Below are 10,909 nucleotides of genomic sequence, written 5' to 3' on the forward strand. Positions count from 1 at the left end.
AACTTGCAAAGCTTCTCCAGGGGTGTCAATGTTTACCTAGAGCAGGGGTCCGCAAACTTTTGAAACAGGGGGCCAGTTCACGGTCCCTCATACTGTTGGAGGGCCGGACTATAGGTTTTTTAAAAAACTATGAACAAATTCCTATGCAGTGCACACTGCACATATCTTATTTTGAAGTAAAAAAGTAAAACAGGAATAAATACAGCCTCAATGTTAATCATAATCATAATAAAAATAATAAAGAGGGTTGGAAGAGATCCCTTGGGCCTTTTAGTCCAACCTTCTTTTGCCTTTGTGCACCAAAAGCACTAGCCCTTAATAATTAATTATTTATTAAATAATAATTAAAATACAATTATAAACAAGCAAAGCTTTGGAAGTGTGACACCCCTGGCTGCGAGAGCACTGGAAACCAATACACTGAGGCCAGTAAACAATCTAATATCTTTATTAAGGAATTAAGAAATTAAAATGAAAACAAGCAGAAGATATAGTTCATCGTTAGACCTTCCAGGGAAGGTCAAATATAGTCCAGTTATATATTGTCCAATATATTATATTAGAGTTTAAAGTTTGTAATCCAAAAAACTGAAACGCACTCAAACTTCCAAGCAGTTTAAGTGGGGAAAATGTCCAAGCCTTTTCTAAAGTTCAAGAGCAAGTCCAAGGCAAGGAATTAAAGACAAGGCTGGATACACGGCACGGCAAAACAAGGCTGGATTCACGGCAAGACAAGACAAGAAACACGGCTAGGCAAGGCACGGCAAGGCTGGAAAGTAGTGGACTTAACCACAGTCCACACTTGGCTGGAAGCGAAGTTAATCCTCCAAGCTGACACGTTGACTCCGCGCTGGCTAGCCAGCGCACAGAACTTTTAAGAACTTCGAATCTTCCCTCGGAACAGGTGTCTCCACTGCTCTTTTCCCAAGGGAAAAGAGCTAAAACAACATCTTAACCAGATGCAATCCTCCCTTAGAGTTCTCAGGGGAAAAATAGGTTCATCAGCAGATTCCCTTGCTGCTAATCGCGCGCTTCTTCTTTGTCCAGCTTTCTCCTGTCTGTTCGTTTGTACAAACATTTTCCTATCAAAGGGGGGAGAGCTGGGAAGAGAAGGCTCCATTTCAAGGCCCTTTTTAATGAGCACTGAACTAGGATTGTCAATAGGGAACATCTGGAACGGGGCAGAGTCCTGCTGAATTGGCACTAAACCTGTTTCCTCATCACTTTTGTCCACAATGGAGTCAGGTTCACGGCCCAAGGGTCCATGGGACATCACAGGAAGGCACGCACCAGGTGAGGGAGGAGATGGGAAAGGTGCGCACCTTTCCCTCCTACCCCGCACCGCACACACCTTCCTCGGCGGAAGAGGAGAGAGCTGCTGCCACAGGGGCGGGATGAATGGCTTTGATGGGCCGCATGTGGCCCCCAGGCCTTAGCTTGGGGACCCCTGACCTAGAGTAATGATTCTCAACCTGTAGGCCCCAGGTATTTTGGCCTACAACTCCCAGAAATCCCAGCCAGTTTACCAGCAGTTAGAGAGGTGAAGGCCATAGGTTGAGAACCACTGATCTAGAGCATAGCTTTCAAAACATTTCATATTGGTGATATACCTTTTAGACATGTATCATTTCATGACACAGTAATTCAGTTTTACTAGCAAACCAGAAGTTAAACCTGTAAGAGATATGTGCACATACATAAATTATAATAATGAAATGGGGACATAACATATCTTATAAAAATATTTCATTCATATTTTAATATATGTATGATTTATTGCTTATTTCACATAGTCTCAAAGGTTACTTGTTACATTTTTGTGATACACCTACATACCACAGCCAACATACTAACGTATCACAACATACAGTTTGGAAAGTTCTGACTTAAGGCCCTTCCACAAATGACAAAAATCAGCACCAAAATGGGTGTTGCACCCCAAGGCAGCGTGAGCACCCGAAAACAAGGCAGGAGCCAATATAACACACAAGCTGTTTATTGAAGCAGATTATATATATGCCTATGCGCATTTAAGGTGGAAAGTCAGAGTAAGAAATAGTCCATAATATATAGTCTATCGCAATTCAAAAAGAGTTCAGCAATGTCCAATTTGTAATCCACAAGTGAAGCTCGATAGCTTCCTTTAAGAAATCAAAGTTTGTCCATGAAACAATAGCAGGAAACAAGCACTGCAAATCCACTTGAAAAGTCCCATAGCAGGATCAACAAGCAAGGTAAACAAGGCAGAGTCAATCTCGATTCAGGAACAAGGAAGACGTGGTAACAAGGCAAGGTCTACTCGGGAATTGTGGGTCGGCACGGATCGCCTGGAACTGGGAACTCGGCACGGATTCAGGAGACAAGGCAAGGAGCTGGAAACTGGAACCTCTTCCAAGGAAAGGCAAAGTTGACACCGCAATGAGGAAACAGTCAGGAGTACTTTTAAGGGAATTCCAAGGCTACACAAATAGGGAGTATAGGACCCACAAAACTTCTCATGGAAAAGTCAGTCATTATCCAATTTGTCAGCTAATCTCCGGCTTCTTCGACTCCTATCTTTTGTAACAAAATCTCTCCGATTAAAAGTTCCACTCTCCTCCACGTCTGTACCATCTGGACTAGGTAATATTGGGGAGGGATTGAAATGTTCACCAATTAACGGATCCTGTGATCCAACAATATCCGGCACCTGCAAGGCCATGGGGCCTTGGTCCGGAGCAGAAATGTCTCCAAATTCCGCTGCATCATCTGTTTCCAACTCTCTCTCCTGGTGAAATATGGGCCATGATGGCTAAGCTACAACAATGGGTTAAAATAACTTCCTTTGTCACAGGTTCTAATGTACACCCACCTACCCAAACCCAGGCTTTCCTGAGGGGTGGCTGATTGAAATCAGTCTGGCATGAAGCTACCCCAAAGCTCTCAATTTCCCCCTAAAACTTTAAAATGTCTCTGGCCACCATGAAGCTTCTCGTGTCCTCCTGGTGTGAGAAAATGATAACTGAGGAGATGGGAGGAATAAGGAGGAAAATCCCTTCTCTCTCTCTCTCTCCCCCCCCCCTCCCGTGCAGGAGCCCAAAAGGTGCAGGATGGCTGTGGGAACCGACTTCTGGTGCCATGGAACAGAAACCCGGAAGTCAGTTCTCACAAGCCCAATACCTTATTAGACAAGGGCTTTTCAGGAAAGCCAGATCTAATGAGGTATTTAATTAATTCAGACTAAACCAAGGAAACCTTGGTTTACTTTGAATTAATTTGTTTTTACCAGTGGCATAGTTTGGACACCTCCGTAAAAACTGAGACAGGCCCCACATTTTAGGCTTGTCTGGATGGGTCCTTAGAGCCTTATCAAACGGCTCCCTTATGCTGTATTACTTTGTTTGAAATTTGTTCCAGCCATTCCTGTGGTGATGGCTAATTGCTGATACCATTTATCATGACCTTCCTATATTTCTGCTTTAAGATTGTCATTTCATTCTTTTTCTCAACATAAATGTCATCGCAGACTCTTGCATCCCATCCCTTGCTTGCTTCCCAGTTGTTGCGATGTCTCTGTTCACACTCACCTCTGCTCTGCAGCCACCTTCTAGCTAGAAGCAATCAATCTAGATCAGTGTTTCCCTACTTTTGGGCCTTCAGGTGTTTTGGACTTCAGCTCCTACAGTTTCTAACAGCTAGTAAACTGGCTGGAATTGCTGGAAATTGAAGTCCAAAACACCTGGAGGCACAAAGGTTGGGAACCACTCATCTAGATTAAATGTTCCTTGCCCTGTCTTCTTAAGAAAGTGAGAAATAACAATCCCCACATTTCTCCTTGATCTGGGAACAGATATTTTAGCTAAAATTTTTGCCTTAATCTTTGTCGCCGTAGGTTAAACCACTGAGCTGCTGAATTTGATGACTGAAAGGTCAGGAGTTCGAATCCAAGAAGTGGGGTGAGGTCCCGCTGTTAGGTCCAGCTTCTGCCAGCCTAGCAGTTCGGAAACATGCAAATGTGAGTAGATCAATAGGTACCGCTACACTCCATGCTGCCATGCTGGCCACATGACCTTGGAGGGGTCTACGGACAGTGCCGGCTCTTCGGTTTAGAAATGGAGATGAGCCCCAACCCCCAGAGTTGGACATGACTAGACTTAATGTCAGGGGAAAAATTTACCTTTACTTTATTCAAACAGGAAAATAAATTCTATGCATGCTTGTCTATTGAAGGCCATTTAGGATAATATTTCCCTCATAACTGCTATATTTCTGACAACTGCATGTGCAAAGCAAATGAACCATTGTTATCTGAAATCATTGATACTTAAATGTAAAGGAACTTAGAAAACTTTTTAAAATAAACACAAAATATATACACATAATATTCCTGTCAGTAATGCCATTTAAGTCAATAAGCCAATTAAACACTTAAGCAAATATATATATATGTTAAAATATGACGTGGCTAACATTCTGTCAACATTCTCTTCATGGGAACGGAAATTCAATTAGTCAACAGGTTAATGTCCTTTCAGATAGAGTCCAGTTTTATAATTGGCCATAGCACTGCTCATTCTTGTCTCTGCTCTTTCCCAATAACTGTTGCATGACATCTGGTCTAGGAGTCTCATCTTCCGGCCCAATCTCTTGTTTAATTTTGGATGAGCTCATTACAAGGTTTTCAAGGTCTTCAGGAGTGGTTTACCATTGTCTTTTTCTGTTCAGTACTTATAGGGGTTAGCTATGTTGCCATTGTTCCTTAAGAGTTTGTTTATTTATTTATTTATTTATTTATTTATTTATTTATTTATTTATTTACAGCATTTATATTCCGCCCTTTTCACCCCGAAGGGGACTCAGGGCGGATCACATTGCACACATAAAGGCAAACATTCAATGCCATGACACAGTACAGAGACAGAGACAAGACGCAGGCTGGCCTCGAACTCATGACCTCTTGGTCAGAGTGATTTGTTGATTTGTTGCAGCTGGCTTGCTTTCCAGCCTGTGCCACAGCCCGATTCCCTAAGTGTCCTTCCCAAAAGTCTTACTGAAGTGGAGACACCATCAGCAGCCCTTCTACTATCAATACATAGCTTCTTGCCTTATAGGAGCAACAAAATTGTGGTGAGTTAATTTTGAGTCCCCTTTGAGTCCCCTTTGGGGGAGATAAAGCTGGGTATAAATATAATAATATTATTATTATTAATTTTATTATTATTATTATTATTATTATTAATAATAATAATAATAATAATAATAATAACAATAATAATAATATCTAGTGCATTTTAGTTGCCAGGAAAATAGAAAGAAGCTTACAGAGTTTTTCCCTCTAATTCAGGCAAAGGCAAACTTCGGCCCTCCAGGTGTTTTGGACTTGCAACTCCTGCAATTCCTAACAGCCTACCAGCTGTTAGGAATTGTAGGAGTTGAAGTCCAAAACATCTGGAGGGCTGAAGTTTGCCTATGTCTGCTCTAATAGATGCAAAATAACTTGACTGGTCCTGGATACTACCAACATTGTGGCATGTGAGGTGTGCTACCTTGTCTCGGGGGGGAAATGCCTCATATGTATCATCTCTGGCTTTGTATAGCAATATGTGGCAGTCTTTGTAAAGGCCATTTGACTTGTGCCCAACCTATCATGAAACAAAAGGGCATTTGAATTTGTTTCAGTTGTCCTTATATGATTCAAATCACAAATATTGTACAGTTTATCGCAATGAGTAAACAAAACATTAAATAAAGTTTATCGTATATTAGAGGTCACCTTGCTTACCAACAGACCTATTAGAGTGTTGTGTTGGAAATTATTCTTCTGCTTTTACTGTTTTTTTCTTCTTCATCATGTTTTTTCCTCCAAAATTCAAGGAAGGTTTTGGATGAAACTGGGTATAATATAGTAAAAACATACAAAAGGTTTATGTTAAAATTAAACTATGAACAATAGTTCATAGTTTAATATGGTGGTGCAGCGTGTTAAAGTGCTGAGCTGCTGAACTTGCAAACTGAAAGGTCGGAGGTTCGAATTCAGGGAGCGGAGTAAGCACCCGCTGTTAGCCCCAGTTTCTGTCAACCTGGCAGTTTGAAAACATGCAAATGTGAGTAGATCAATAGGTACTACTCTGGCGAGAAGGTAATGGTGCTCCATGCAGTCATGCCGGTCACATGATCTTGGAAGTGTCTACGGACAACGCCGGCTCTTCGGCTTAGGAATGGTGATGAGCACCAACCCCCAGAGTTGGACACGACTGAACTTAATGTCAGGGTTTCCTTTACCTTACCTATGAACAATATCACAATAATTTAAAGCATACATTTTAAATGATTTAGCATTCACTGTGAAGGTTCACATACAGTGAAATCCGCTTGCCTACAGTATATCCTTTAAACAACACAATTTTTCATTTGTTGGTCAATGCAGGACATTTTCAGCTTGTTCCAAATTGCATAAATGTGTGAACACATGTATACACACACACACACACACACACACACAATTTCAGTTGTGAGAATCTTTAGGCACATTAACACTGACAATTTGAGTTTCAAACTTGTATTGAAGACAGTGGCATTGATAACAAAATGCTACATTGTCTGAGCTCTATGAGTGAAGCATTTTTTCAAATTAAGCAAAAATGTTTGAGGATCAAGACATATGTAAGGATGCCAAGATGCCCGTTTATACAGCTTTTGTTCTTCTAACTCTATTGTACACCTATGAAACATGGACCATCTACGAACGTCACTCTCAACTTCTGGAAAGATTACATCAGCATTGACTTTGAAAAATCCTCCAAATCTCTTGGAAAGATGGGGGGACAAATGTCAGCATTCTAGAAGAAGCAAAGATTACCAGCACTGAAATGATAATTCTCTTCCATCAACTTTGCTGGACTGGCCACATTGTCCGAATGCCAGATCACCATCTCCCTAAGCAGTTATTTAATTCTCAGCTCAAGGACAGAAAACGGAATGTTGGTGAACAACAAAAGAGATATAAGAATGGGCTTAAAGCTAACCTTTACAAATTTGGAATAAACACAGAACTGGGAAGCACGGGGACTTAAGCATTGTAACTGAAGGTCAGCTATGATCAACAGTGCTTTGGACTTTGCAGAGGAACAAATAGAAGACGAAAGGGAGAAATATTCCAAGAGGAAGGCATATCAAAGCAAATCCTTGTTGTGAACACATAATATCTGGAAATCTATGCCCTCAGTGTGAAAGATCATATGGATCCAGAATAGGTCTCTACGATCATGTATGGATCTACCTCCAAGATGCTACCTCTGGGAGACAATCATACTTGGCCATAAATAATTACAAAGGATATCTTGGAACCAATTTGAGGCCCAGATGGTGATTACACAAACCACAGAACAATGATAAACATTATGGGCTTTCTTTCACATGCTATCCTGGGTATTCATGGTGTAGACACCACAGTTTCAAGCTAGCTTTCAACTGCAGTAAATGGTCAGTGTAGACCAGTGGTTCCCAACTCATGGGCTACCCAACAGTAGGCCACGAGAAGGAATATCAGGTCCATAAACTTCCTCTTTATTTATTTTATTTATTGTATTTCCGCTACTTTCCACAAAGCTGACCAGCCCCGTCCCCGCAGCCCCGCCCCACCCCTTTGCCATTCTGGCTTGCCGCCACTGCTCCCACTACCTCCCTCATGGCTGCTGCCTGGCCCTGCTCCCATTCCCTCAGAGGGAGGGAGGGAAAGCCCCTCCTGCTCCATCCTCTTTCTGTGGAGGGCTCTTACTTCCCTCCTCTCAGATGGGAGAGCCGCTGCACCCAGCCTGAGCTTGGTCTTGGCTCCAGCAGGGCTCCTCTGCCCTGTCACAATCGCTGCTGCAGGAGCCCTTCCCTGCCAACATGGCTGCAGAAGCTTGGGGCCCTGGTGCTGGCGGGCTTGGTAGGAGCCAGAGGCAGTGTGGGCTGGGAGGAGCATGGCAAGGTGAGGACGCTGTTCCCATCAGCCCAGGCCCAACCCCAGCAGCAGTCCTTCTACCACAATCACTGTTGTCACCACCAGGAAGGCTCTAAATAATTAAATATGGTTTTTCTGTGGGCGAGCAGATGGCAACTACTGGATGGCATATGTTCTGTATCAGAAACTAGAACTGATTTGGTCTGTCCAATGCAATTTTCAGCACCTCAAACAATCAAACTAAATCTAAAGCTGACCAAAAACTGATTCGTAACCCTTTTGGTACTAATCTTAGAGAGTGGTCCTTGGTCAAGTGGTCCCTGGTCACAAAAGGGTTGGGAACCACTGGTGTAGATGAAGCATTTGTAACAGAAATAGGGCCATATAATTTTGTTTTTCTCTCTGGTTTTGTTAGGTTCTGACAATTGCTTTGGGGATTGATCCTTTCCTGCCCCTTCCAGGAGTATGTGAAGTTGAAAATGTCCATTTTAATTTCACTTAGAAATGAAAACATAAGCAAGAAAAGTCAAACCTCAACTCTAATTTGCATCTGAGAGATCTTTCTCAGGCTACTAAGGATGGTGTAGGGCCAGATCGGCTCCATGGTGGCCAAACACCACATGTTGTTAATCCAGGGTAAAGTGGAACCGGCCGCAACTGTTCCCACTGCTACCCCATGTGTCCCAGGCTTAGGTTGCCTGGGGACATGGGATGGCAATCTCCATTTCCTCTTGTCCTCCATGTCACAACTGCAACATGTGTTCTACCTGTTGATCCCCCCTTGCTATGTCAACCAGGACAACAGGACATTCTTGGAAGGAGTGGGAGAGGAGGGGGTTTCTCATCTCCCCGCTTTTTACTTGCCCTGGCACCCTGGCTGATATCACTGCAGATGATGACAGACAGAATGACCCATGTGATGACTGGAGAGCACGGTGACATGGAGGGTGTGAGTGGATGGTTAGGGTGGACATCCTGCGGCACCAAAGCACTTTTGGTATCTCTCAGCAGTCAGGGATCTCTCCCATCTCTGTAGTGGCTGGGAAAGTCGTTGTGTGACATATACACGGGGCCAATTTGGTGCATGCCATGCTGGATTGACCCCAGATAATCAGACTATGGAGACCCACCCTCAGTCATCCTCTGGCTAGTGTGAATAGTTACTGGATGGCAAACATGACATTACAAGGGAAAAGAAAGAGGAAGTGTACCGTGAAGCCTCCTGCCAATAGAACATTGTCAAGCTTTGTAGATGGAAAGGTACACATTTAGGTATTCTGCACACAGGAAATTGCCTTATATCATTCATCTCTCTAGCTCCATATTGTCTCTACTGTTTGGCAGTGGTTTTTGAGGATTTCAGACAAAAGCCTTTCTTAGTCAGCCTCACAAAAGTGAAGGACAAAGCCTGGAATATTCTCCATGAAGCATATAATCTATCAATAAGCTATATTTCATTACTTACGCAACAGTAATTGTTCTTGCCTGACATCTATGCCCTTTCCTTATTATGAAATTGGCACTTGGGATTCTAAGCTTTTCTCCATATGCTTCAGTAATGTTGTAATCTTTACAAGGCCAATAAGAGAATTGAAATAAGATGCACATGAATTCAATTTTAGATGCTAAAAACATCTATCAGGGGAAATCTGGCCCTACAACAGTTTTGCACAAAGGAAAAAGGGAAGATTATGACTCTTTGTCTCACATGCCTGGAATATATCCTGTTGATGCTGTGAAATATTGGATGGAAAGAGCAACGTAACCATGTTTGCAAAACTGACCATAGGCTACTCAGGAGAAAAAGAATTAGAGAACTCTTTCCTGGAGCATTCCATCTCTCCGGCTCAGTCTAGATCAGAGACTCATTCTGGAACTATCCATTTAAAAGATTGGCTTAAAAATTAGTTATTTTTAGTCCACATTATAGCTCTTGGAGTGTAAAAAAAAGGTCTAGTGCTGTTCTCAGAAGGAGTGGGCATTATTTTCCTCAAATGGTTCAAAGACAAGGTTTTTCAGGAGTGACTTGAGAAACTGCAAGTTGCTTCTGGTGTGAGAGAATTGGCCATCTACAAAGACATTTCCCAGGGGATGCCCGATGTTCAATGTTTTTATACCATCCTTGTGGGAGGCTTCTCTCATGTCCCCACATGGAGCTGGAGCTCATCCACGCTCTTCCTGGATTGGATTCAAACCAGCAACCTTCAAGTCAGCAACCCAACCTTCAAGTCAGCAGTCCTGCTGGCACAAAGGTATAATCTACTGCGCCACTGGGGGCTCCTAAAGGCAGGGCTAAACTGCACTTTCTGCTTCATGAGGATTCAATCTCTGTTGCCTGCGCTATTGTTTCATCTTCTAACAGATAGCGTTAAGCTTGTTTTCACTTCCTCTCCTGTCTCGTCCTATCTTTTGTAGTCACAAACCTAGAGGCAGCAAAACCATTCATTCTGTTTATCAAGTGCATATTTCATTTCAATAACTTTCTCCTCAGTGAAGACAGTGAAGACAAACACCAACTTCCATATTTGCTAACATGCAAATCTCAAGATAATGAATCTTTACCCTAGAGCTGAGTTGCTAGAAGGCAAGGTTACCATGCTTTGAGTATAGCATGAGAAAAGACAACATGCGGAAAGAAAATAATGTTGCAAGAATCTGAAGTATAAGAAAAAGAGGAAATACAGCTAGATGACTCAAGCTCCAATTTTACAAAGCTAAAATATGGCTGTCTATGACCTCATGAGGCTCATAAGGTGCATCTACACCATAGAATTCATGCAGTTTCACATCACTTTAACTGCCATGGCTCAATGCTCTGGAATCATGAAAGTTGTAGTTTTACAAGGCCTTTAGCCTTTTCTGCTCAAGATTGCTGGTGCCTCACCAAACCACAACTCCCAGATTCCAGAGCATTGAGTCAATGCCGTGAAAGTGATGTCAAACTTCTTTAATTGTGCAGTATAGATGCAGCCTTAGAAGTCTCGT

The sequence above is a fragment of the Anolis carolinensis genome, chromosome 4 (assembly GCF_035594765.1).
Source record: "Anolis carolinensis isolate JA03-04 chromosome 4, rAnoCar3.1.pri, whole genome shotgun sequence".
NCBI classification, from domain to species: Eukaryota; Metazoa; Chordata; class Lepidosauria; order Squamata; family Dactyloidae; genus Anolis; species Anolis carolinensis.